We start from the raw sequence: 25,873 nt of genomic DNA on the forward strand, positions 1-25,873 counted from the left end.
TGAAGCATATATCTGCCTTATTGCATAAATTGATAATTAGTCTTCCCTCATATGTGGCATTGAAACTATGTCAGATTAAGTTCAGTGTTCACGATTCTCGGAATACCACTTTCAAGCATTTTATCACATTAAATTAGGTATCCTTACCAAACATATTTAAAATTAGATGGTTATGTGGTGGAAATTAAGCAAACTGAGTATATTATGAACACTCTGGACACTAAATTTCAAGATCTCTTTTTTGGAATGTTTTTTTTAAATATTTTATTAAAGGGAACCTATCATCAGGTTTTGACATGTAAACCTGATGACAGGTTCCTTCAACCTAAAATACACATAATATAACTCTGCATTTTGCTAAGAAATTTCCAGCTCTGTTAAGCAGACAATCAGCTTTGAAATTGTTCTTGGCTATATGCCAATCAAGGATCGAGTCATGTGGGTGTTCAGATAGATGGATGGAGAGATATGTAGCTATTAGAGATGGAAGAAATCGATACATAGAAATGAGATATGGATCAATGATTTTCATAATGAATGTTTTAGACAGAGAGTAACTGACATATCTTCAGTTATGTTCATTTTATATATCAATCATTAATTTTTTTGATTGTAGTGTGAACTGAACCTAACAAGTACAACATGTTCGGCGCTCGTGTCTTCGGATAAGTTAGCAGATGTACGGGACATCTGCAATGTGTTCTTCACTGTGTTCTTTCAATGTGTTTTTTTTAGTGAAAACATCTGCAAACATCTGCAATGTGTTCTTCTTTAGTGTTCTTTCAATGTGTTCTTTCAGTGAAAAATGCTTGAGTGTCCCATTGACAAGTTTGGGCCGAGTAACGAGCACTCGAGCATTTTAGTGCTCGCTCATCTCTAGTGGTTACGTTACACAGTGAGTCTTTACCAAGAGTTAGTTACAACTTTCAGGGACATATCCCCAAATGGTAACACCAAATTGTCAATTCATTTATATATTTTTTAGAGTAATGGCAAAATGTAGAATTATAGAAAAAGATGACCCAGAAGTAATGTACTGTCCAGCATATAGTTTTTACATATTTCATAAGAAGTAGTTTTATTCACATACAACACATAAGTCACTTGTTTTATTCTGATCATAAGACTGAATATGGCTCTTAACTGTCATCACTTTGTATCTTGGTCAAGGCAGGCCCACATCCAGAGCAAACAAAAGATCAGTCCTTAGAAATGCTGCACTTAGGAAAATTCAACAAATATTCACAGAAAATCTTGAATTAAGTTGATCCAAGCGTTTGTTTGTTTCACTTGACAAACTGTTTCTATTTCACGGCTGTTAAGCGTTCCCCTGGCTCACTTGAATTTAGCAATAATTATGACCGTGATATCATAAAAATATCTGAAGAAAAATGTGGAAATGTTGTGATCAAGATTTATAGTATACAATCTGGAAAACATCAACAAATATCACTCCTTCAAAAGGGAAAGAAAAGGAGACAAATTGGAGGATTTTTCCATGCCAGATGGTGGTATTACCAAGTGGCACAAGAACAAATGAGCTGAAGAAAAAGCAACAAAACATGGTCTGTGATGGATTTCTGAGAAACGTAATGGGGATAGCTACTTACCAGAACTCAGAGAATAAATATAAATACATAGATCATTTTCTAGCCTTCACAAAGGAGACCTTGACCTCAAATATACATATATATTTTTTTGCCTAAAATTAAAAAGAATGCAAATTCTGAAGCCTATAAGATATTGTGCTTAAAAATGCAGGCTTTACACATTATGTAACTCTGGAGAGAAGATAAATGACTTTCCATTTAAGGAGTAAACACAGTATCCAGATGTGTCCTTACTTTTTCCTTTTGGTTCAAACTATTCTGAGGAATAGTAGCTTGAGATTACCAGCTGTCAAAAAAATGTTACCAGTACCCTAGGATATATCACAAAATGAGTTTTTCTTTCTTAAAAAGTGACACTTTTCTCTGGATAACTTGAGACAAGAGGCAGGAGACCCTTATAATTATTTATTTGGGTTATAATTATTTTTGTGACATTTGTACTGTATTTAGCTCTTAAAACAGTTTTGTACTATTAGGCTTTTTATATGGAAACCAATTGTCTTTCTGCAGTATTTTATTTTCTGATGCATATAAATTATTGTATTTAGTCCTATCAATTTAGAGAAGACTGTTAGAAGATATCAACCGTGAGAAGAAAATATATCCATACACACGGATCTGGACTATATCCTTCTATATCCAAACACTTTATAAATGACTCAATACATGCTGAGAGTTGTCACTTCCACTAAAAGGTTAGTCGGTGACTACAGCACTGACAAACTGAGCGTTTTAGTGCCTTCGATGAGGGGTTTCCAGTATCATACAACTGATCTAAGGGTCTCCTGTATTATATGTCTGTTTTGGAGGTCTCTAGTTTTAAAGGCCTGCTCTGGGAAGGGAGGGTTTCCAGTATTATAGGTATGCTCCGTTGGTCTGCAGTATTATATGTCTTCTCTGGGGATCCCCAGTTTTTTAGGTCTGTTCTGGGGGGGGGGTCTCCAGTATTATTGGACTCCTCTGGGGTCTCCAGTATGGTCAGAATCTTCAGTATTATTTGTGTGCTCTGGGGGTCTATATTATAGGTCTGCTCTGGGGGATCTCCTGTATTATAATTCTGCATTGGGTCTTCAGTATTATACGTCTGCTCTGGGGGGGGGGGGGTGGATTCTCCAGTATCATAATCATCTGGTTTGAGCACTGTATTTGTAGTCTGCTCTGGAGGCTGTATTAATTTTTGTACAAATGTAGTATTATGCAGAAGTTTCTGTGGTTGTATTTGCGCATCTAGTCTTCTGCTTATAAGCGTGCCCCTTGAAGTTGAGCAGTATGACAATGTGGCCATCAGACTAGTTAAGGGTGTGCCCCTCTGCTCTAAATCATTACATTGCATGGAGCTGCTGTTAGAAGATGGATATGACAAGATATATGAAAAAAACTCCTATTGTTTTTATTCTGCATTTCCTCCAGGATCTTACAATGTTAATAAGGTAAATGCTCTATGTTCTGTACATTTTCACGCCTGTTTTTAATTACATGTATTTTCTAGTTGGATAGCATTTAATTTATATTCTTTTAGAGAAGTAAATGGTATGTTGCATTCAAGGTCATGGCATAACACCCTTTTATTGGTATGGAAGCTTTTAGTAGTATGGTAGTTTATATTTGACATTTGATGTCTGAAAAAAAGCACATGATTGACGGTCCCATAATGTGTTATGCAGCTGAAAAATGGTTGATATATATGCAAACATGAGACGTTCAGACGTCATTAGGTTTCATATGTCTACAGGAAATCTAAATGTTAAAATGCAGCAGTTTAAAGGAAGTACCATTTGTGGCAAGGTAAATCTTTGCAGTCTAGGCTCTTTTAAATGGATTTTCTCTGAAAGGAACATTTATTCTGAAGTTTGTCACCTTTCACCTTTAAAACTTTCCCACTCTCCTTGAAAGTAGCAGACTTTTGATGTGTTGTGCACCGAGTCACTCAAGTTACTTGTGCGCTTCAGAGTAAATTTTGCCCTGCAGCCTGCTTGTTAACAAAATAGATGAGATTAAACATAGTGTTTTATCATTATGCAATATATTTAAGTTCATAAAAATAATGTAATATGCAGATTTGCTGAATAACCCTACAGTGCAAATGTACAGTACATTCAATGGGGCAGATTTATCAATCTGTTTATGGCAAAATTCTATCATAATTTGCACCAAAAAGCTGTCTGACAGTTTTTAGATATGCCATGACTATTAAGACAAAAGGGGCATGGCCTCCAAAAAGGAGCATGGCTTTGGAGGAAAAACAGTGCACCAAACATTGAGGCAGATTTATCAAGTTGTCCAAAAGTCAGAATGTCCATAGTTGCCCATAGGAACTACAGAAACAGAAAAAACGGGAACAACAGAGGACGGCGCCTAGGGTAATATAGCCGGGTACTTGAGTTTTCAAGGTAGTAAAGAAGGTGCTCACCTTGTGAGAAACTTGATGTTATGCACGAATTCCCACTCCTAGGGAACGGTCCTTGGTTTTTCCAATCCGGAATTGGCCTGGTGTGTAAAGATCAGCAGCTCCCACAACTCTACATACCCGAAACCAAAGGTTCCGGTAAAAGCATATATGGAAAGGTAACAGTGTTATAGTTATCGTGGGGCGCTATAACAAACACGACCACTTGAGCCCTTGTATGTAGGAGACCTCTAGTGGGGGTCATACAAACCACGGTCCAGCTGATATAATGAAGAAGGTTAATTTATTTTAGATCATACCGATCAATATTGAGTAAAATGGTATAGATTAAAGGGGTTATGCCACGAAACAATTGACTACAAAAAGCTGTCAAAGAGGTTAAAATATTTCAAAAATCTATTTGTAATGGTTACCTGGAAGTAAAAGTACCTTTCTATTTGTTACTATGATGCTTGTTCAGCCTCTATTCTGCTCCACACAGAAGCAGATGTGGGAGGGGCCAGGCACATGCACAGCACTGACAGCGGCAGTTATTCCACACCTCAGTGCTACAGAGCGCTCAGCCTTCAGAGTCTCCTTCCACCTGCTGTGCTCAAATAGTCCCTGCATTTACTGATCCAATAGAAGTCCAATAGAAATGTGTCATACGCCCCATGTTAAAAGTGCACCAAAAAAAGTTGGTGCAGTCTGTCGGGGCAGTGCAGGGGGCACCAGATTCATGAAGAACGCCAGAAATCCGGAATCTGGCGCCCCCTGCACACTACACAGGACACTGCACATAGTACACATGTACTATGTATTCTCACAGCATCATGGTCGGTCAGGCTGACATGCATGGCGGAAGTTTAGGTGGGTGCAGGGGAGGCAAACCCGACGTGTATTGTCACTCCAAAGTGACACTTACCCCTGAGGAAGTCACTTCGAAGTGAGGATATACATGGAGTTTGCCGTCCCTGCATTTTTCTAGACCTCCGACATATTTACACTTTACTGTCCGCCTGACTGACCATGATGCTGTGAGAATACATTGGGGCAGATTTACTTACCCGGTCCGTTCGCGATCCTGCGGCGCGTTCTCCCGGCGGGTCCGGCCGGGATTCATCAAGGCAGTTCCTCCGACGTCCACCAGGTGGCACTGTTGCGCTGAAGTTCCCTGAAATGCACCGAAGTTCACCTGGATGAAGGTGAGTGCAAGCTCTGCGACACAATTTCCTTTTTTAAATGCGGCGGTTTTTCCGAATCCGTCGGGTTTTCGTCGGCCACGCCCTCCGATTTCCGTCGCGTGCATGCTGGTGCTGATGCGCCACAATCCCATCGTGTGAGCAAAAATCCCGGGGCAATTCAGGTACAATCGGCGCAAATCGGAAATATTCAAGTAACAAGTCGGGGAAACGCGAATCGGGCCCTTAGTAAATGACCCCCATTGTTTTGCTCTACTTGTATGCATTGATTGTACAAAATTAGGTGCATTAACATGGACCTTTTTAGTTGTTTTATGACTTTTACTAATAAACTTTTGTATATTTTTATCTTACTTTGGGGCCGTTAATTGCATCTCTTTCTGTGTATTTTGTAAGGAATTGCAACTAAATAACTAGATAGATAGATATGAAATAGATAGATATGAGATAGATAGATGGATATGTGATAGACACTGTAATGTCGTAGTAGGTACCCGTATGATGCAGAAGGAACCGACACTGGATCACTGGACTGCAGACTCAGAGACAACTTTATTCCATGCTTCTCCTTGCTCTGTCTGTAACAACTGCCCTAACTCAGACTGCTCCTCCTCCTCAGTACATCACTGTTGCTGGGCAGAACATGCAAAACACATTAACAGTAAACATATTAGCAGAACACATATAACAACATCACATCCCTCCCCTCCTTACAAAAATTTAGAAAAACATAAACATGGCACTTATATTGACCATAAATACAACAGTCCAATTCCGCAAAAAAATGTTTAGAGTTCTTAGAAGAACTTAGAAGAAGTGGTTAGAAGATTCACTGAAGAATGTAGTCTGTAAGATGTTCTGGTTGCCGGCGGTTTTCTCGTCTAGGATCGCGTTGAGCTATGCCACTGTCAGGGCTACTTGGAGAGTTTTCTGAGCTAGATGTTGGTGGAGTTGTTAAAGCAGGAACCAATCTCAAATCCGGTGATGGACTATGGACCACACTTTTATCTGGAATAAACTCCTCTTCGTCCAACTCTGGACTAGCTACTCCTGGATCATATCCTTCAAGCTTTTTGAAATGGGACACATTCCGTGTAACCTGATGACCATGGTGTTGCGCAGTGATCATGGTACCTTTGACTTGAGTCACTTGAAAGGGTTCAGGATAATATGTGGAAAACAGTTTGTCACTAGATCTCAACCTCTTAACTAGGACCCAGTCTCCCACATTTATTACTACCTTTTTGTAGCGATCCTTGCCTCTATCAGCATATCTCTTCATCCTTTCTTTTGATAAGGAATCCTTGAGAGCCATTGGGGACTCAATGGGAGTTGAAGGGACATTTGGGAGTTTGATGCGCAAAGTCCTGTTAAAAAGTGCAGTTGCTGGCGGTGTGCCTGTAGAGGAGTGTGGTGTGGCTCTGTACTCTCTAAGGAATTTGTACAATTCTTGTTGCAGATCCCTGTGTTCCATGGTGGCAATCCTGAGAGTTTTGCTAATAGATTGCATGAAACGTTCCATTTCACCATTGGCCTGAGGCCAGTATGGAGTTGTTTTCCTGTGTGTAAACCCAAGATAAGTGGCAAAAGATTTGAAGTCTGCACTATTGAAGGGTAGCCCCTTATAAGTTTTTACTGTTTCTGGTATGCCATATGCAGAAAAGATCTTGTCCAATGTAGGTATAACTGCCCTTGCAGAGGTTGTGGACACAGGCTCAACAACTGCAAATCTAGAAAAATCATCCATGACTACTAGAAGGTGAGACTGATCAGGCAATGAACAGAAATCAACGCTAACTGTGGTCCATGGACTTTCAGGCAGAGTTGTCATTTGTAGTGGAGCTTGTGTATGGACCCCTGTCGCTACTTGACAAGGAATGCATGCTTTGATGACGGACTCCACCTTATTGTCAATTTCTGGAGACCATACTTTGTCTCTAAGTAGTTGCTTAGCTTTTACAACTTGTGAAACATTTGAATTGTTGACATTGTTCATCAGCTTTACTAAACCTAGAGCCACTGCACTACTGCAGCTGAGAAGCGTGTCTGCGGTGCAGTCCACTACATAGAACGTGTCTCTTATGGACTTACCACACAGGGGTAAGGCAGTAGCTGAACCATAAGGAAATATTTTCAGATTGGCACTTTGCAGAGCAGGTTTGTTCTTAAGACAATCATAGACAGCTTGACTAATGACATTAACAGATGCCCCTGTATCCACAAGCATTTCCACAGGACTGCCATTTATGAAGATGACCTGTTTGGGATTAGTAACTGCATGCACAGTGTGAGAGCCCTCTTCTGTGACAGAGAATAGGTAAGTACTGCTGGATTCATCAGCAGGTAGCACTGGCTGCACTGTATGGACTCTCTGTGACACTGGCTGTTTATAAGGGACAGGACCTTGTGGTTTAGCTGAGGATCTGCAGACTTTAGCAAAGTGATTCTGTTTCCCACAGTTATGGCAGACTGCTCCCTTTGCTGGGCAGGTTTTCTGGTGAGGATATGCACCACCACAGTTGTAGCATGTTGTACCCTGTGTAGGAGGCATGTGCGGTTTCTGGGTGAGCTTTGCTACATAAGATGGTGGCTCTGACTCTGTCCTGGTCTCTATGAGTTTAGCCTGAATCTCTGCAGCATCATTTATATGTGCAGTCTCCAGCAACTTTGTAAGAGTCATAGTGGGATCTCTCAGCGCCTGCTTCCTTAGTTTAGAAGAGATGCAGCCCTGTATGATTTGCATTTGAATTTCATTGTCAATGTCTGCAAATTCACAGTATGTAGCAAGATGTCTGAGCCTGACATGATATTCAGCAATGCTTTCTGATGGGGACTGTTTGCACTGTCTAAACTTGAAAACCTCAAAAGCTGGATTTGTATGTGGAGAGAAGTGCTTGCTTAATGCTGCTTTACATGGCTCATAGTCAGTGTTATCTCCTGTGTGAGGCAGAGTTGTGTAAATATCATAGACCTGCTCTCCAGCATAGTGCAGCAGCATGGCTTTCTTTCTTGCATTGTTAGTAATGTTCATAGCTTGCAAAAATATCTCAAAGCGTTTCAGCCACTTATTCCAGCATGCTCCTAAGTTTGCCTGGGACTGGTGCACATCAAAGGAAGGGAATGCAGGTAGATAGGCCATGGTGGATGCTTATATCACAGTCTGGGTGGCTCTTCTGAGTTACTGAAATACCTTTACTTGATAATAGTTTATCCTCGTCGCCAGTTGTAATGTCGTAGTAGGTACCCGTATGATGCAGAAGGAACCAACACTGGATCACTGGACTGCAGACTCAGAGACAACTTTATTCCATGCTTCTCCTTGCTCTGTCTGTAACAACTGCCCTAACTCAGACTGCTCCTCCTCCTCAGTACATCACTGTTGCTGGGCAGAACATGCAAAACACATTAACAGTAAACATATTAGCAGAACACATATAACAACATCACAGACACATATGAGATGGATGGATGGATAGGTAGATGACAGGTGATAGATAGATAGATAGATAAATAGATATGAGATAGATAGATAGATAGATATGAGATAGATAGATAGATATGAGATAGATAGATATGAGATAGATAGATAGATAGATATGAGATAGATAGATAGATAGATAGATGACAGGTGATAGATAATAGGACTTGGATAGATAAATAGGTGACAGCGTCTCACATGTTACTGATCTTTAGCTACTTCTCTGCTAGTCAGGGACAGGGGTCCTTTGCAGGACAGCAGGGTAGCATGGAGGGACAGTGAATGGTGGAGAGTACAGGAGGAGGACTGCAGGACAGCAGTGTAACATGGAGGGACAGTGAATGGAGGAGAGTACAGGAGATGCATCAGGAGAGATCAGAGCTCAGCCTGTTACTTGTGTTATCTCTGCAGCCCCCTGACCTGACTAATGGTGGAGGGAGGAAAGGCTGCTATATTGCTATGATCCATGTTTGGGGAGGACTCCTCTCAGCAGCAGATAGTCATGTCTGGCTGCAGTTATCTTGTATCTGCTGCTGAAAGCTCCTGTGACGCTGGTAAGCAGTGGCCATCACAGCACAATCTCTGCCCCTCCTCCTCTCTCACTTCCTATTGGCTGCAGTGGAGCTGTGTGGAGTGATCTGTAGTGCAGAGCAGCTGCTGACTCCTTGTGCGCAGACTCGGCCAAATCAGCTGTTGCTCAGGACGGGGCACAGCTACCAGCAGGCGGCGCCAGCAACCAGGACAAAAGGAGTTATCTCAGTAAGGCTGCAGATTTTGTAATAAGTGTAAATGGTGAAAGTACTTGTCACAATGCATTGGACCCAATTACAGCCATTTGCTATGGTGACACAACCCCTTTTAATGGTCCCTTTAACGCGTTTCGGGTCATAGACCCTTTCTCAAAAAACGGACAAGTATACTTCTTCGGCGCTCAGCAGAAGAAAGAAGACGGGCGCGGAAGCCTGAAGACAAGCAGCGCGGACATGGGGGGAGCAACGCTGCACATCGGGGCCACCGGAGGGTGAGTATATAAGTTTTTTTTTTTTTTAATGCTGGGGGCAAGCTGTATACTACTGGGGGCAGGCTGTATACCACTGGGGGCAAACTGTATACTACTGGGGGCAAACTGTATACTACTGTGGGCAGGCTGTATACCACTGGGGGCAGGCTGTATACCACTGGGGGCAGGCTGTATACCACTGGGAGCAGGCTGTATACCACCGGGGGCAGGCTGTATACCACTGGGGACTGGCTGTATACCACTGGGGACTGGCTGTATACTACTGGGGGCAGGCTGTATACTACTGAGGGCAGGCTGTATACTACTGGGGGCAGGCTGTATACTACTGGGGGCAAGCTGTATACTACTGGGGGCAAGCTGTATACTACTGGGGGCAAGCTGTATACTACTGGGGGCAGGCTGTATACTACTGGGGGGCAAGCTGTATACTACTGGGGGCAGGCTGGGCTGGCTGTATACTATAGGGGGCTGGTTGGCTATATACTGGGGGGGTCTGTGACCAATGCATTTCCGACCCTCGGCTTATACTCGAGTCAATAGTTTTTCCCAGTTTTTAGTGGTAAAATTAGGGGTCTCGGCTTATACTCGGGTCGGCTTATACTCGAGTATATATGGTATCCTTACCTAAAGAAGAGTCCAGTTACCAGCATTGGTCCCATCTCTGGTGTCCCACTTCCTTCGTGTAGTTTCTCCTCGGCAGGGGCTCCTGGATCTTTTGGCTGAAGACTTGGATGTCCCTGGCTCCCTGTCTAAGCTTCTTTCCCCATTCACCACTAACTGCAGCCCTAGGATGCAGCAAGAGGAGAGTATTGAAGTTGAGCTAGGAGCCGACGGCTCCATGCACCACTGCATAGCCCATGGTGCATGGTGATGTAAATCGTGTCTCCTGATTAAGCAGCTCATTACAGTGACTGAGAACAGGACACGCAATATAGTCATGTCACCATGCCTCATCCTGAACAGCAAGAAAATGAGAGGAAACATGCGGGAAGAAAGGTGAATAGTAGTGATCATTTTTTAAATTTTGCAGTGTGAGGGGTAGGCACATTAGTGTGGGGGACATTATTTACTCACTGGAGTCTGTGGGAGAAAGTTTACTCATTACTAAACACCCCTCTGACCAACGACTTTGGAGAGGTATTCATAGATAGCATTCAATAATTATTAGCAAGGCCCCCTGAGCTGCAGTAAATACACAATACATGGGCAAAAAGACAGTGTAGGTAGAGAGCTGGGAAGAGTCAGAGTACATGGGAAAGGAAGGGGGACTGGAATAAGATTGGGGAATAAGAATAAAAGGAAATAGGGAAACCATATAAAGCGCATGTACATAAATGCCAGAAGCCTCACAGACAAAATGGAAGAACTGAAACTCTTAATGTTGGAGGGCAAATATTATATAGTGGGTATCAGCTAGACATGGCTGGACAGTAGCTATGAATGGGCAGTTACTAAAGATGGTTATAGTTTTTTTAGAAATGATTGTATAAAGAAAAAGGGGGAGGGTTTGCTTATATGTGAATTCTTGCCTCAAGCCTGTCTTGCGAGATGACATTGGTGATGCAAATGAACATGTGGAGTCCCTATGGGTAAAGATAAGGGGAGGGAAAAAGAATAATAAAATATTACTAGGGGTTTGTTATAAGGCCCCAAATATAAAGGAGGCAATGGGAATTTTTCTCATATATTCTAAAAAATTCCTGTGAGAAACACATATCATATGGGAAAAAGCATAAGAAGAACAAGAAAAAGCCAATGAGACTAACTAGTCTTTTAAGGAAAGCAATAAGCGAGAAGGATAAGGCGTTTAAGGTGCTAAAACGAGAAGGTAGTTGTGAGGCATTACAGGATTGTAGAGAGATAAAGAAATCCTGTTAAAAGCAGATAAAGGCTGCAAAAATAGAGAGTGAGAGAAATATTGCCAGAGAGAGCAAAAATAATCCCAAATCATTTTTCAAGTATTTAAATGATAAGAAAATAAAAACGGAGAGTGTGGGCCCTCTTAGGAATAACATGGGGGTCATGGTGGAAGGAGACGAGGAAAGGGCCAATCTACTGAATGTTGCCTTCTCCACTGCCTTTACCCCGGAAAATCCCCTGGTGGAAGGCACGATGAAGAATTATGTAAATTCTCTTTGGAATGTCAAGAGTTTAACCCAGGAAGAGGTACGGCGCCGTCTCACAACCACTAAGATAGATAAATCACTGGGGCCAGATGGCGTACACCCCTGGGTTCTACATGAACTATGTACCGTGATAGACAGACCGTTATTTTTAATATTTGAAGATTCACTGTGGACTGGTTATGTTCCACAGGACTGGCGCATAGCAAATGTGGTACCAATATACAAAAAAGGATCAAAAAGCGATCCTGGAAACTACAGACCTCTAAATCTAAGTTCTGTGGTGGGGAAAATATTTGAGGGATTTGTTAGAGATGCTATCCTGGAGTATCTCACTGTAACATAACCTTATAACGCAGGGTCAGCATGGGTTTATGAGAGATCGGTCCTGTCAGACTAATCTGATTGATTTCTACGAGGAAGTAAGTTCCAAACTGGATCTGCGGGACACTGTGGATGTTGTATATCTGGACTTTTCAAAGGCATTTGATACATAAAATAAGACTGCTGGGACTAAGGGAAAATCTGTGTATTTGGGCAAGTAATTGGCTTAGTGATAGAAAACAGAGGGTCGTCATTAATGGCACATTCTCAGATTGGGTTGACGTTACCAGTGGAGTGCCACAGGGGTCAGTATTGGGGCCACTTCTTTTCAATATTTTTATTAATGACCTTGTTGTGGGTTTACACAGTCAAGTTTAAATATTTGCAGATGATACTATGCTGTGTAAAGTAATAAATACTGAGGTCGATAGTTTAGTATTACAGAGGGATTTGTGGAAGCTTGAGGAGTGAGCAGAGAAATGGTTGATGAGGTTTAATGTAGATAAATGCAAAGTTATGCACTTGGGCCATGGAAACAAAAAGTAGAATTATGTTCTAAACAGTCAATTACTTGGTAAAACTGGAGCTGAAACGGACTTGGGGGTATTTGTGGATGGTAAACTTAAATTTAGTGACCAGAGCCAGGCGGCTGCTGCTGAAGCAAGTAAACAAATTAGGGGATGTATCAAGAGAGGAATTGATTCTCATGATAAAGACATAGTTTTGCCCTTATACAAATCCCTGGTCAGACCACACATGGAATATTGTATTTACAGTTTTGGGAACCAGTGTATAAAAAGGACATATTACAACTGGAACGGGTGCAGAGGAGAGCAACCAAGATTATTAGGGGAATAAAGGGACTAGAATGCAATGACAGATTACAAAATTTGGGATTATTCAGTTTAGGAAAAAAATGTCTGAGGGGAGACCTCATTACAATGTACAAATACCTGAACGGCAGTACAAGGATCTCTCCAAAGGTCTTTTCATACCTAGGCCTGTGACCAGGACAAGTGGGCATGCTCTAGACGTAGAGGGGAGGACATTTTACCATCAACATAGACAAAGGTTCTTTACTGTAAGAGCAGTGAGACTATGGAACTCTCTGCCGCAGGAGGTTGTTATGGCGGACTCTATGTACATGTTCAAGAGGGACCTGGATGCCTTTCTGGAGAAAAAAAATATCACGGGTTATGGGGATAAAACATTTATTTAATTCTTAAAGGTTGGACTTGATGGACCTGCGTATTTTTCGTGCCTTATATACTATGATACTATGATGTCACAGGATATCCTGTGGCTCCTCCTGAGAGACAGGTAAAGTTCTACTAGGTAAGTACACAGGGTCAACGTTTGGGGGGGGGGGCTGGCAAACTTCCAAGGGACCTCTTGATAGTGGCTCATCAAAATGCATCTGCTATTTGAAACATTAGTGGGAGTCAATAGAATCTGATAGAGTGCCGTGTTGTAACTACAATTGGCTTGTTTCGTTCTTTCACGTGAACGGTCTAACTTTGTTGTCTAGAGATTGATTCAACGTGTTTCTATGAAAAGCTCCAAAGGCTTGATCTGAATGTGAATAATTCACCTTCTTTATTAATATACTATGTAAAGTGATTCTTTAAAGGAAATCAACCACTCGTATAACATGAAATAACTTACAAATACTCACCTCCACTCCTCTTCAACTTGATCCCGGCGCTGATTGTTGCTAGTCTTGACACACTGGGATCACCTAGCAAACGTACTTATAAATAGCAACACAGAGTGTGGGGACAAGATGTCTGCCACTCTGGGCTGCTAATTATACACGTCCCCGCAGCTCCCTCTCCCATGCAGGCAGCTTGGCAGAACGAGGGGAAGTTATACGAGAGGCGTGAATTCATGTCTCTCTCATCATATCACCTCCCAGCATGGGGGAGGGAGGTGCAAGGGCGTGCATAATTAGTAGCCCAGAGCGCTGGACATCTTGTCCCTGCACTCCATGCTGCTAATTATAAGTTTGTTTTCTAGGTAATCCCGGCGTGGCAAGACAAGCAACGGACAGTGAGCATTTGTAGGTCTTTTAAGGTTTTTTCTTTTAAAGTAGCAGTCGTTAAGCAGTGGAATATCCCAATTCCAGATGCGACTATAGCAAAATCAATAGCAGTGTTCCAAGAAGAATTACATTATATATCTTTTTAATCTTATACTTATACTTTAATCTTATCTTATACTCATATTTATTACAGTATACTGTTGCTTTCTTTCAATAAATATTGACACTCATACTCTAAATTATTACAGCCAACAACTTCTTTTGACTCTGAGTAGCTACCTTTAGTTAGCTGTACAATTGGTTATATACACAAGGCAGAACTGAAAATACAAGTGATTTTCTGTCTTTCTTTTGATTAACCAATGAAACCGTAAGAGGAAACTGGAGAACTGCACATTTTTACTAGAAGTTTGTAAGTTTTAAGAATGGTGGCCTTCCATGTGCATTAGACACGAGTGAGTGCACACATTAAGACAGATTTGAAGTCAGATATATCTAGCATTTTCCTCTATTGTAATATACTACTAGCCATTAGTATAATAAAAGAGATAGAAGGAATGTAAATAGGGACCAAGTCAGAAATACATGTACTTTCTTTGTAGGCATTAAACGTGATATGCATGCACTATTTCATTTAACATATTTTAGTCCTGTAACAGAAACGACTTTGTGGCAGCTGGGACTGACATGATAAACAATAAGCCCCCTTTGTACTTTTGTTCTTACGCCCTACAGTGGAGGCAAGAAAGCATTCCACATGGTCTAGAGTTGTGTTCTAGCAGGGCACAGATGACTTGTTCTGAACTGGACACAGAATCCTACAGCAACTGTAGAATAAAAGATAATTTTTCATGTGTAGATACAGTTAGATAAGGGCGCAGGGCTCTGTTAGCGTCCAAGTCATCTCATACTCTACACTTTGCCATTGCCGCCACTATATCAGATGATCTGAAGGAGATAGCAAGCCTTATTAATAGCTCTACAAAATATAGAATTCATTTTAATTAGCTTTGGCAGGATGTTTCAGCAAAAATTCATTCTCTAATTTAGAGCGTATAGTGGAACATATCTGAATTATTAATAAATAATTATTCTCTTTCTAGTGTAATCCCTTACGCTGGAAAATAATGGCTGTCAGGTACCTTTATATTAACCTGACAAGAGGCAGCGGTCTATACAATAGCAGGGTTTGTCTTTGGTCTGTGGACCTGGGACGTTCTGCATTGATAGAACCTTGTTCAGTACAGGTAATAAGCTGGTCAGTCATGCAGCCAAAAGATCAAGTTTAAAGTTAAAATTAAGGAGGAATTCCCAGCGCTATTGCATTTCATCTCTTGTAGAGCCATTAACTGTCCAGTGCTTTATCCTTGTTATAGGTACGTAAAAGGGTAGATAAAAATGGTTTATGGAAAATAAAAAAGTATTCTCGGAGATCAAGGGTCAGGAACCTGTTTGGCTGAGATAGCCATGAACACCACATGTTTTAAAATGTAATTCCTTGAGAGCCATATAATTTACTCATGCCCCCCCCCCCAGTACATAGGTTGCCACAGTACATTTGCCCCCCCCCCAGTAGATAGGTAGCTACAGCACAATCGCCCCCCAGTAGATAGGTAGCCACAGCACATTTGCCCCCAGTAGATAGGTAGCCCCAGCACATTTGCATCCAGCAGAAGGTGTAATAAGCTTCAACAAGCCTAATCCTTATTGTCATCTTTTACCTGCTGGTTGTACACAATGAATGACAGCAAGCAGAGGTCTATTGATATAAAAAATATGAGTATATTGGAAAAACTTTCATTATACAACCCATGACATTCATTCGCTGACATGTCCTTGTGTGTTTAGTGACTTATTGTATTCCTTATATCAACGCTTAAACTGTAACTCTGCATTGTGTTTGTTTTTGCTGATAAAATGTAACAGATTGACAACTGGGTCTTTGGGATGTGCTCATACATATTTCATCACTGTTCAATCATTCTTGAAATTTCAGACTGCGTAGGGGCACACCTTTGACATAGGTAAGATCCAATTATAAATTTATTCTTAGAGTTTAGAATGAATGAATATTAATAAATAACTCTTCATATGGCACCGTCATATTCCACAACTCTTATCAGATGATAGGGAATAGGCACGGCGCCAGCACCTGACAATCCCAGTGTACTTTACAGTGTACAGTGTCACTTTAAGACACTGGTACAAACGATCACTATCCGGCTTGATTACCATTCTGCCTCTATACTGCGCTCATCGGGAACGCAGCATAGAAGCAGAATCCTAAACTCACTTTTCCTCGTTCCCCCGAAGCAGCGCTCCGCACTGTACGCGACGGCACATACGACAGGCACATGCCAAAGAAAGAAGGCGGCTGCAGACGCTGCTTTGGGGGAACAAGGAAAGTGTAACTGGAGGAGGAGAGGGGCAGTCTGCCCACAGTGGGAGGGGGCCAGTGTGTCCACAGGGGGAAGGGAAGGGGGCAATGTGTCCACAGGGGGAAGGGAGGGTGGCAGTGTGTCTACAGGGGTACTGTAGGGGGGCATTGTGTCTACCCGGGGTAGGGGGCCAGTGTGTCTATGCGGGGTAGGGGGGCAGTGTGGCTACATGGGGTAGGGGGGCAGTGTGGCTACTGGAGGGCATCCCACGAAGGGGCCTACTAAAACCTGCAGCCGGCCCTGATGGGGAACATATACAAACAATACCAGAAAAATTAAAAGAAGAGTAACCTGAGGTAGAATTGTGATAATTCATGTCCTAGAATTGATTTGTTGATGGTGACTCACTTACTAAAACTGACATGTTAGGGAAAATGTCAAGTCCCCTGTAAATAAAATAGCCTGTTAAGAAATACTGAATTGATGGATAATGATTATCTATAACCCATAGATATTTCAAGTTGCTTTACTACTCAGTAGCTTGACACCATGTGATTATTTTGGTTTCAGGGGACTCCTTTTACAAATTGTACAGATCACACAGCCCTAATAGTGTCAGTACATGTGTTTTTTCTTCATATATTGCTGCATTTATGTATAAGGTGATCTGATCCTAATAAAACACATTTTTGGGTGTATAAACAAAGTAAAAACATTTTACAAGTTATCAAACTTCATTTTGTGGAAAAAGTTGTTAAAGTTTTTTTTTATGAAATTCAGATGCTGCAAAATAAGAAGAAATCTGATGTATAGAACACCTTCCTCAAACACCATTGCTGTGTTCTGTGGACCACAGGAGAGCATGGTCCATACTTGAAACCTGCAAAAAAATGATCTGCTTGAAATTGAAATGATTTGTTTGATATTTCCCTTACAGATTGTGATTTAGCATTTTTTTCATTTTATAAAATGTAGTTCTTGTCATTATAAAACTTTATATAAAACCAAAAAGATAAAAGCATGTACTTGAAATATATATCTATGTATAAATTATCATTTAAAATGTCATATACACAAGATAAAACATATGTTGAACCTCCACACATAAATAAAAGTCAAAGCCAAATCTTATTGTTATGCAAGTTGAATCAAATCTCTAAATTCAAGGGTGTTCCTCTCTCTTGTGGATCTTGTTTTTCACACATTCCACAACAGAACACTCTACACACATCAGACAATGAAATATAGCGAACAAAACATGCAAGGAAATTTAAGCTTTTCATAATATGTCAAACCCGAGCTGCGTGGTCCTTCTATATTCTCAGGGTACGATATTTGATGTCTGTCTTGATCTGAAACTAATGGCATTTTTTTTAATGTACACTTTAATATATATATATACTCAGGTATAAGCCAGGGCCACTAATTTTACCACTAATAACTGGGAAAACTCCTCCCCCAGTAATGTACTGCCCAGCTGCCTCTCACAGTAATAAAATGTCCAAGCAGCCTCCCCCCGTAACAAAATGTGAAGGTAATGAAATACCCCCATCAGGGGATAACTACAGGGCAGCAACCATAGCAGCTGCTCTGGGGCCCACAGTGTCAGGGGGCCCGAGCATCTGTGGTATTGGGTATGTATATGGAATGTATATATGTGTGTGTGGTGTGTGTATATGCTCTATATGTGTGTGAATATATAATGCATGGGTATATATAATACTGTTTGTATAGGTGTATATGCTGTATGTATAAAAGGTGTGCATATACAGCGTATTATTGTAACTCACACGTGTGTGTACAAATATGTATGTTTTACAGAGGGAAGAGAGGCCCTATTTAGAAGTCTGCTATGGGGCCCTAGGTGTCCTAGTTACGCCTCTCCTAGTAATGAAATAACCTTTGCAGCCTCCCGTAGTATTGAGATACTCCATGTGCCCCCCCCAGTAATTAAATGCCCTGCAGCAGCACCCCTAGTAATGAAATGCCAGATGCAACCCCCATAGTAATAAAATGTCCAAAGCAGTCCATAGTACTGAAATGCTCTGCAGAAGCAGGGCTTCCCTCCCAGTAATGACATACCCTGCAGCCCTGGGTGTATAAAGAAATAAACTTACATACTTACCCTCCAAAGCTGCATACGGCTCCTCTACCTTCTCCTCTTCACTAGTAACAGAGTGGGCAGAGACACATGTCCGGCAGACACTATAACATTAGCAGCAGCAACACCACTGTATCATAGTGTTTCGAGTAAATAAGAGAAGGAAGAGGAGCCACAGGGGGCATCGGAAGGTGAGTATGTAAGTTTATTATTTTCCTACACTCGTGTATAAGTTTGGGTTTTTTCAGCGCAATTTTGTATGTACGATAATTTTCTTTGACTATGTTTTACCTTTTTTATTTGTTTTTCTAATGGGAATGTATCTTCTACGAGAGAGAATGTCATATGTTAGTCATACAGCAATGGTCCCCAACCTTTTTGTATCCAGGGAATAGCTGCTATTCTCAAAAACAGGATCAATACTTGGCAGGCTATACAGCAGCAGCCTCAGCACATGAATGAAATGTCCAGCAGCCACCCATCACTAATTAAATGTCCACAGTAGCCTCCCCTCCCTAATGAAATGTGCAGTGTAGCTTTTCCTCACTTATTAAATGTCCACAACATCTTCCTCATTAATGAAAAGCCACAGCATATCCCTCATTAGTGAAATGTCCACAGCACCCCTTCACTCATGAAAGGTCCACAGCAGCCCACTCAATAATATAATGTCCAGAATAGCCCCCTTAAAAAAAATAAACTCTGTACTTACCAGCGCTTCCTCTTCTTCCTGCAGGTCCTCTCCATCTCCCCACTAAAAGTCATGTTTGTTGGCCATGGCCAGGGATCGGGTGTTCCACGTTGGGTTGGGGACTGCCGATAGAAAATATATACAATCTATATGTATTATTTCATTTGTGTGGGAATAGGTTTTCCACTAATAGTATTTGGTATGAGTGTGGAGGTAGAAAATATGTGTGACAATTTTTGTGTCGGTTTAATCATTTAATCTCTTATATAATGCATTGCACTACTCTACTTATGTTAAGGTAGATAATCAACCCAGGTAGCCCTGGGGTCCTTCAGTAGACCCAGGGCTGCCATGTGACACGTTCTGCACCCACTTAGACACTGCCAAACTTCCAGCTTTATTCTTTTAGTTTAAAAAATCATACACATGGTAGGCAGAAGCACAGGACAGAGAAAACAAGGGAACAATGGCGCAAGACCAAGACCATGCCGCAAGGGTCTTGTGCCATTGTTCCCTTGTTTTCTCTGTCCTGTGCTTCTGCCTACCATGTGTATGCTTTTTTAAACTGAAAGAGTGAAGCTGGAAGATTGGTATTTTTATTTGGTGCGGGAACTGTAGTTTCCTTCTTTTTCGTGTTATATACCTGAGACCCAGGTTGTCTGTGCAAACCGCTGATGAGACTTGAAACAAACCCGAAGTCCAGGTGAGCTGACTCTCTGTAAAATTGTGGTCCATGTTTAACCGCTGTGTGTAAGGGTTTAAACACTGACCTTTTCCGATCCTGGCTGATAGTGCCAGGACTAGGGCTGTGATAACACAGTCCAGTGCCGACATAAGCAGGACACTAGGTCCTGCACACTTTGTTGCATCAGAAGAAGTACCCTTAATGACCTCCTTAAAAAGTCGATACGGCTGTGAGTAAGGGGTTATGACGCTAGAACTGTATTAATCTGTTCACAAAGCATAACATTAATCTAACTGAGCTGGTTTAAATGTGTCATATATGTATTCAATAGAGCATATACATTTAAAGTATAATTTAAAATATGTTGGATTTGGGAATTTTTTTGTAGGTTTAATACTCAACCCACACATGGGATTGCCTAAAGGAGCATACTATTACAAATACTTGATAATACCAGTCCACACCTCTCGAGTCGGGGCCTTTCCCTATTTTATATCATTGTTCTAAGTTGTAGCCTCTATCCAACCAGGATCAATCCTTCCTTGGCTTCACCTATTCAATCATGCTTATATCATCTGGCTGCTGCCTGAGGATTTCTGCTGTATGGTGTGGCTTACAGAGCTAAGAGGACCCAAGTTCAAAGACAGAGGCAGGACTCCCAGCACCATCATAGTGCAATGCAGGGGCTGGGAAGAATTCTTTTCAGCTATAAGAAAGGGGTGATATTTATATATAACTGTACCATGGTGGGGCTGAAGAACCTATATTACTGTTGTGTCATAGGCATCACAGTCCAACAATGAGCATATATATTATATTTATATATATTTTATATATATTTTTAAATATTTAGTATATAGGATACATTGCTAGATTGAAAATATGCATCACTCCAGAAAATTGTGAAATAAATAACAGCCTTTTGTAAAGTTAGTGCAATCTCATGTGCAGTATAATTAACTTAGTTCATATTATACATAGTGTGAAAAGAGATAACTAGATAGATTCACAGTGTAAAATTTAACATACCTGTAGGGTTTTTTTTAGTGTTTTGCAGCCTCTTATATTAGGTGTATAGAGACCGAGCAATTTTGAGCAAAATAGTTGTAGTTCCTTAACTTCCCTGCAGAAGGAGCCCTTAACTTTCTGTGTATATAGTATATAGCAATGTAGATTTGTACCGTGTTAGCCATGGAGAGCAGATGAAGAGTGAAGAAATCAGGTGATACCTTTTTGAAGCTAACTGAGTATATTTGATGGTGAGCTCCAGAATACTAGTTCTCTTTGTCAGACATGATGTTAGCCCATGATGTTGAATAGTATATAAAAAAATGTCATTTTCACCATCTCTGTTTCTTTTTGTTTTCTAACCATAAAAACATTTTAAATGGAAACGCAGCATAGATTATTATATATTGTACCAAACAAAAATTTCAGCTCTTTGAAAATCCCAGCTATTCTTTACTTATGTCATTCACAGCAATCATATAGTCACCCATCCCTGTAGAAGAGCTCCAGAATTTTCCAAAAATAATATACAACATAATCATGGTCTGAATTTTGGATAACTACTTATAACGAAATGATTCATTATGTGTCTTGTTTCACTGATGGCTCAAAAAAAGGAATTGTATTGCTGCCCTAAGGAACGAGGGAGTTGAGAAAAATTTTGCTGTGTAGACTCAGCTACACAGCCAATGCCTCCTTTAACCCAGAGGGCCTGGTTTAGCATTGTCAGCGTCAGTTATGAGGTGGGGTAGCTTGACTGTATGGTGGAACTCTCTCACTTCCGTGACTGGAACAAAGGGTATCAATAAAAGTCTTTTCTTAGAAGAAGGCTGGCTCTAATGGCTGGCCAGAGCCATCAGTGGAACATGTATAAAGACATCTACTGTGTGTGGTTTGTGGGGGTAATCACTTATGACAGGTTATAAACCAAAGAAATGTGGGGTGTGTACTGATACACAATAAGTTGTGCCAAAAGAGCCAACACACTCAAATAATGAGCTAGAGATCAATGAGAGAAAGGCAAGTGTGTATAGGCAACAAATTCCAAAAAACTTTATTTCAATATACAAATACAAAAAGATGTCCCACATATATGTTTTTTAAAACCACTTAAAAGGTGTACAAATACACATATTTACAAGAAACCGAGTGGATCCAAGTCGGTAATAAGGACCCACTCTCAGCCACAGGTATGTGCAAAGCACAGCAATATACGCAAATTCCTTCCACAGAGTAAGAAACAATTCAAATACTCGTGCCTAAACGGAGTCCTACAAAGTGCATTGCTATGAGGTATCCAAAGTGAACAACAACGCTATAGTATTGACATCAGATTATCAAGGTGAGTATAAGTCAAAATAAATCAAAGTAAATCACATAAATACAAAGAGTAAAGAGTCACATGGATACAAAAATTAGAGCGTCCAAAGATCCAACCATGGACAAAAACCAAAGGCACATCAGATATGAACATGCAAGCTAAAGTAAGTGAAGGACATGCTAAAACGTAAACCTGTGGCTGAAGGCACCCCACGCGTTACGTCGCCTGATTGCGACTTCCTCAGGGGTAGTTGCCTAAGGACCCGTGGAGCCTACCTTAAGTGTCCCAGAGATGAACCTCTGCACCAATCGCCAGCGTTTCTCCAATACCTGCACCCGTGTAGAGTGTTAGCTCATGATCAGCAAAGATCGACCAAACTATCGCGAGATTGAAAATCTAGTGCGCGCATGCGCATAAGTCACAGATGAGTACTTGCAATGATTGAATGGGAAGATTGATTATGCGCATGCGCACCACAATTGGCATGACATGGTTGGATAGACCGACGGGTTATACGCTAGCGCATACCAAAACATCAAGTTGGGGTGGCCCATTATGCACATGCGCACCCCGTTTAAACCATTGGTAAGAGCTATCACTGAATGCAACTATGTATTATGCGCAAGCATGTGCATCTCAAAAAAATTAAACAGATATATAGGTGCGAACTGACAACAGTAAATGTGAGAAAATGACATCCAATAGAAGAGTATCACACTGTTATACGCTCAAGATGAGCCACATGTAGTACAGTCAAATCAAACTATATGTGAATAGGGTATGAAAAAAACTAACTAACTAAAGTTGTGAACATCAAAAGAAGTGTTCTAAAAGTAATCAATCATAACATTACATCAGAGAGCCCAAGTACACTAGAAAGCACAGTATTTTGCTGATAAAGTGCCAGAAATATTGAGCATGTAATATACGAAAACACTCCCACGGATGGACAGTAAAAGAGATACCAAAAAAGTAGTAACTACTATACAAGATAAATATTTGGCTATAATGGTTAGAGAATGAAATTGCTAATTATGACAGGTTCCCTTTAAACAGATGCAATCCAAAAATGTATTTCCACTATTATTCTGGGTCAGGAAGGGTACACATAACTTCCTGTACAGAGTGCCTTAGCAGTTCACTTTTGCAAGTACGTATATTGAATTTTAAAGTCTATGCATGTTCTACTGAAGATTCTGGCAAAGGAATATGTAAATAAATTTTTCAGGATTGGATAAGGATATGCCTCTGGTGCTACATTGAAGAAGCCTTTTTGACATGGTTATGGTCTAAAATATGTCCAGCTCACATTTGCCCATTGTTGCAAATGCACATGCTCTTGATTAAGGACAACTGTACAGTGATGCGAGTGATGCTAGCCTCAGCTTCACCAGACACACTGGGGGAGATAGCCAGCATTCTGGTGTAAGTTGTGCCTGAAATGCAGAACGCCACATTTATTACGGGTTTTAGATGATGTTTGGATATTTTTCCAACTAGTTCGGAAAATGCTGTGGCCTCATGAAAAGGGATGTGTGGCCTATACTGGCCACCAGAAAAATACTGACATAAAGTAGACCAACTAATAACTGGTCTACTCATCCAGGATGATTTATCTGGCGCAGAATACAACTGTGGAGTCGGACACCAACAGTTTTAATAAATCTCCCTCACTGTGCATAAATGGAGGCTACATCACATCAACGGACTCCCAGCACAAACTAAACCCCAGCTGTATGAAGGAATGCTGGCAGTTTAGTGGTCCCAAACAACTAGAGACATCTTTTACCGTATCTTATCCTGTTTAAACAGCAGTTTGTTTAACACTGGGAAGCATTTGCGTATCCTATCGTGAAAAAAATTTTGCATATTCTTTTTAACATAACTGAATAATTCAATGGTTACCTTTCTTTATTAAAGTAATGTGTATATATTTCACAGCATTGCAGAGACTTTGCCATCCATCACATTGGTACCTGTCCCTACTGGGACTACGTCTAAATTGTAAAATTGTAAATGAGAATGCTTTTGTGGGAGAAACGCAAAGTACCATGGAGAAACCCATCACAGGGAAAATATATACAGGCGATCCCTGGGTTACGTACAAGATAGGGTCCATCGGTTTGTTCTTATATATTTTATAATTGTAGCGCCAGACAAAAAGAATTTTTTTTGCCATGGTGACAATTGGATTTTAGCTGCAAAGGGACCAAGAATTATCAATAAAGCTTCATTACAGACACCTTTATAGCTGATCATTGCAGCCGGGGACTAAAGTAAAGCATCCAGAGAGCTTCACCAGAGGTCACAGTGGGCAGAGGGGTCCGTCTTAAAGTAGGGGTTGCCTGGAAGTTGGGTGTCCTAAAGTAGGGGACCGCCTGTAGATCCCAAGTAGACCTTGCCCCAGATTTCCTCTCATGAATTCCCCATCAATTAATATAAATATATATATATATATGAGAAATACCAAGTATTGATCGTCGGGGAACCTACTGGCAATCTAAGGAATCAGGGACACACAGTAAGGAGTCGCTTTGGACTTTCTACAGTGATTTTTAGATTGGTAAAAAACAGCAGAAAATGGCTTCTTTCATCTGTGGCTTTACACTGCTATATTCATAATCCGCACTCAGAGGCCCACATTTATCACAGAGCACTATGTGCAGTTTGCCTGTGTAGTGTGCAGATTGTATCAGGTTCATGAATAGTGGTGCACATTCTTCATCATTCTAGCACTCCCTGTACTGCTCTAACCTTTTTTTTGGTGCACCTTTAACATCAAGCTTGTGATACAATACTGTCAGACACTGCATGATAAATGTGGCACATGGTCCTACTGTGCACCGGAACCCTCCTTTCCAAAGTCAGAGAAAAACTGGTGCATGGGCTTTAATAAATGTGGGCCAGAAACTTCTCTGGTGGATTCCAAACCTATGGGGTTTGACTTGCACCAAAGTGGATGGAATTTGTATACATTCCATCCACTATGCTGTGACTGTAAATTGTTTCCACTGGCATTAACCTATAACATTTAAAGTCCAAGCCTCCCTGCCTTTACTCTTCTTTACTCCTCTGGTTTCATGGGTGTTCTTTATGTAATAGCCACACTCCTTGGAGAAGACCACTTTAGCTTTTGCTATGATTTACTATGCAACCAGTAAATGGCTCTTTCAGGATGACGTTTTTGCAGTGTTATGACGGTTGGTGAGCATTCATTAGGGATCACATAAAACTACATCAAAGTATGTATGAAAAATCCATGTAGCAGTAACAGAGAGGGGCTTACATTCAGTTGGATTATGCTGGAGAAATAGGAGAAAGTAAGTTCTTGCACATAAAGTAAAGTATAACCTACAGAACTAGGGCAGTTTGCTGCTGTTGCTGCTGCAAAAAAAAGTAAATACAGCATAATACACACAATATAAAATGCAATGCATTTGAAAAGTTAACTAACTTTTTATCTACAATGTATTAAATCAGTTGCAGAATAACAGGATACACTAT

General features: G+C 40.8%; 1 protein-coding gene across 1 annotated transcript in view; it reads left to right on the top strand.

The window, feature by feature from the left end:
• Positions 1 to 25,873, top strand: part of CFAP299 (cilia and flagella associated protein 299) — a 281,113-nt gene that overhangs the window by 74,335 nt on the left and 180,905 nt on the right. The gene's annotated exons all lie outside the window — the stretch shown is intronic.

This window comes from Engystomops pustulosus, chromosome 1 (assembly GCF_040894005.1).
Source record: "Engystomops pustulosus chromosome 1, aEngPut4.maternal, whole genome shotgun sequence".
In the NCBI taxonomy this organism is placed as follows: domain Eukaryota; kingdom Metazoa; phylum Chordata; class Amphibia; order Anura; family Leptodactylidae; genus Engystomops; species Engystomops pustulosus.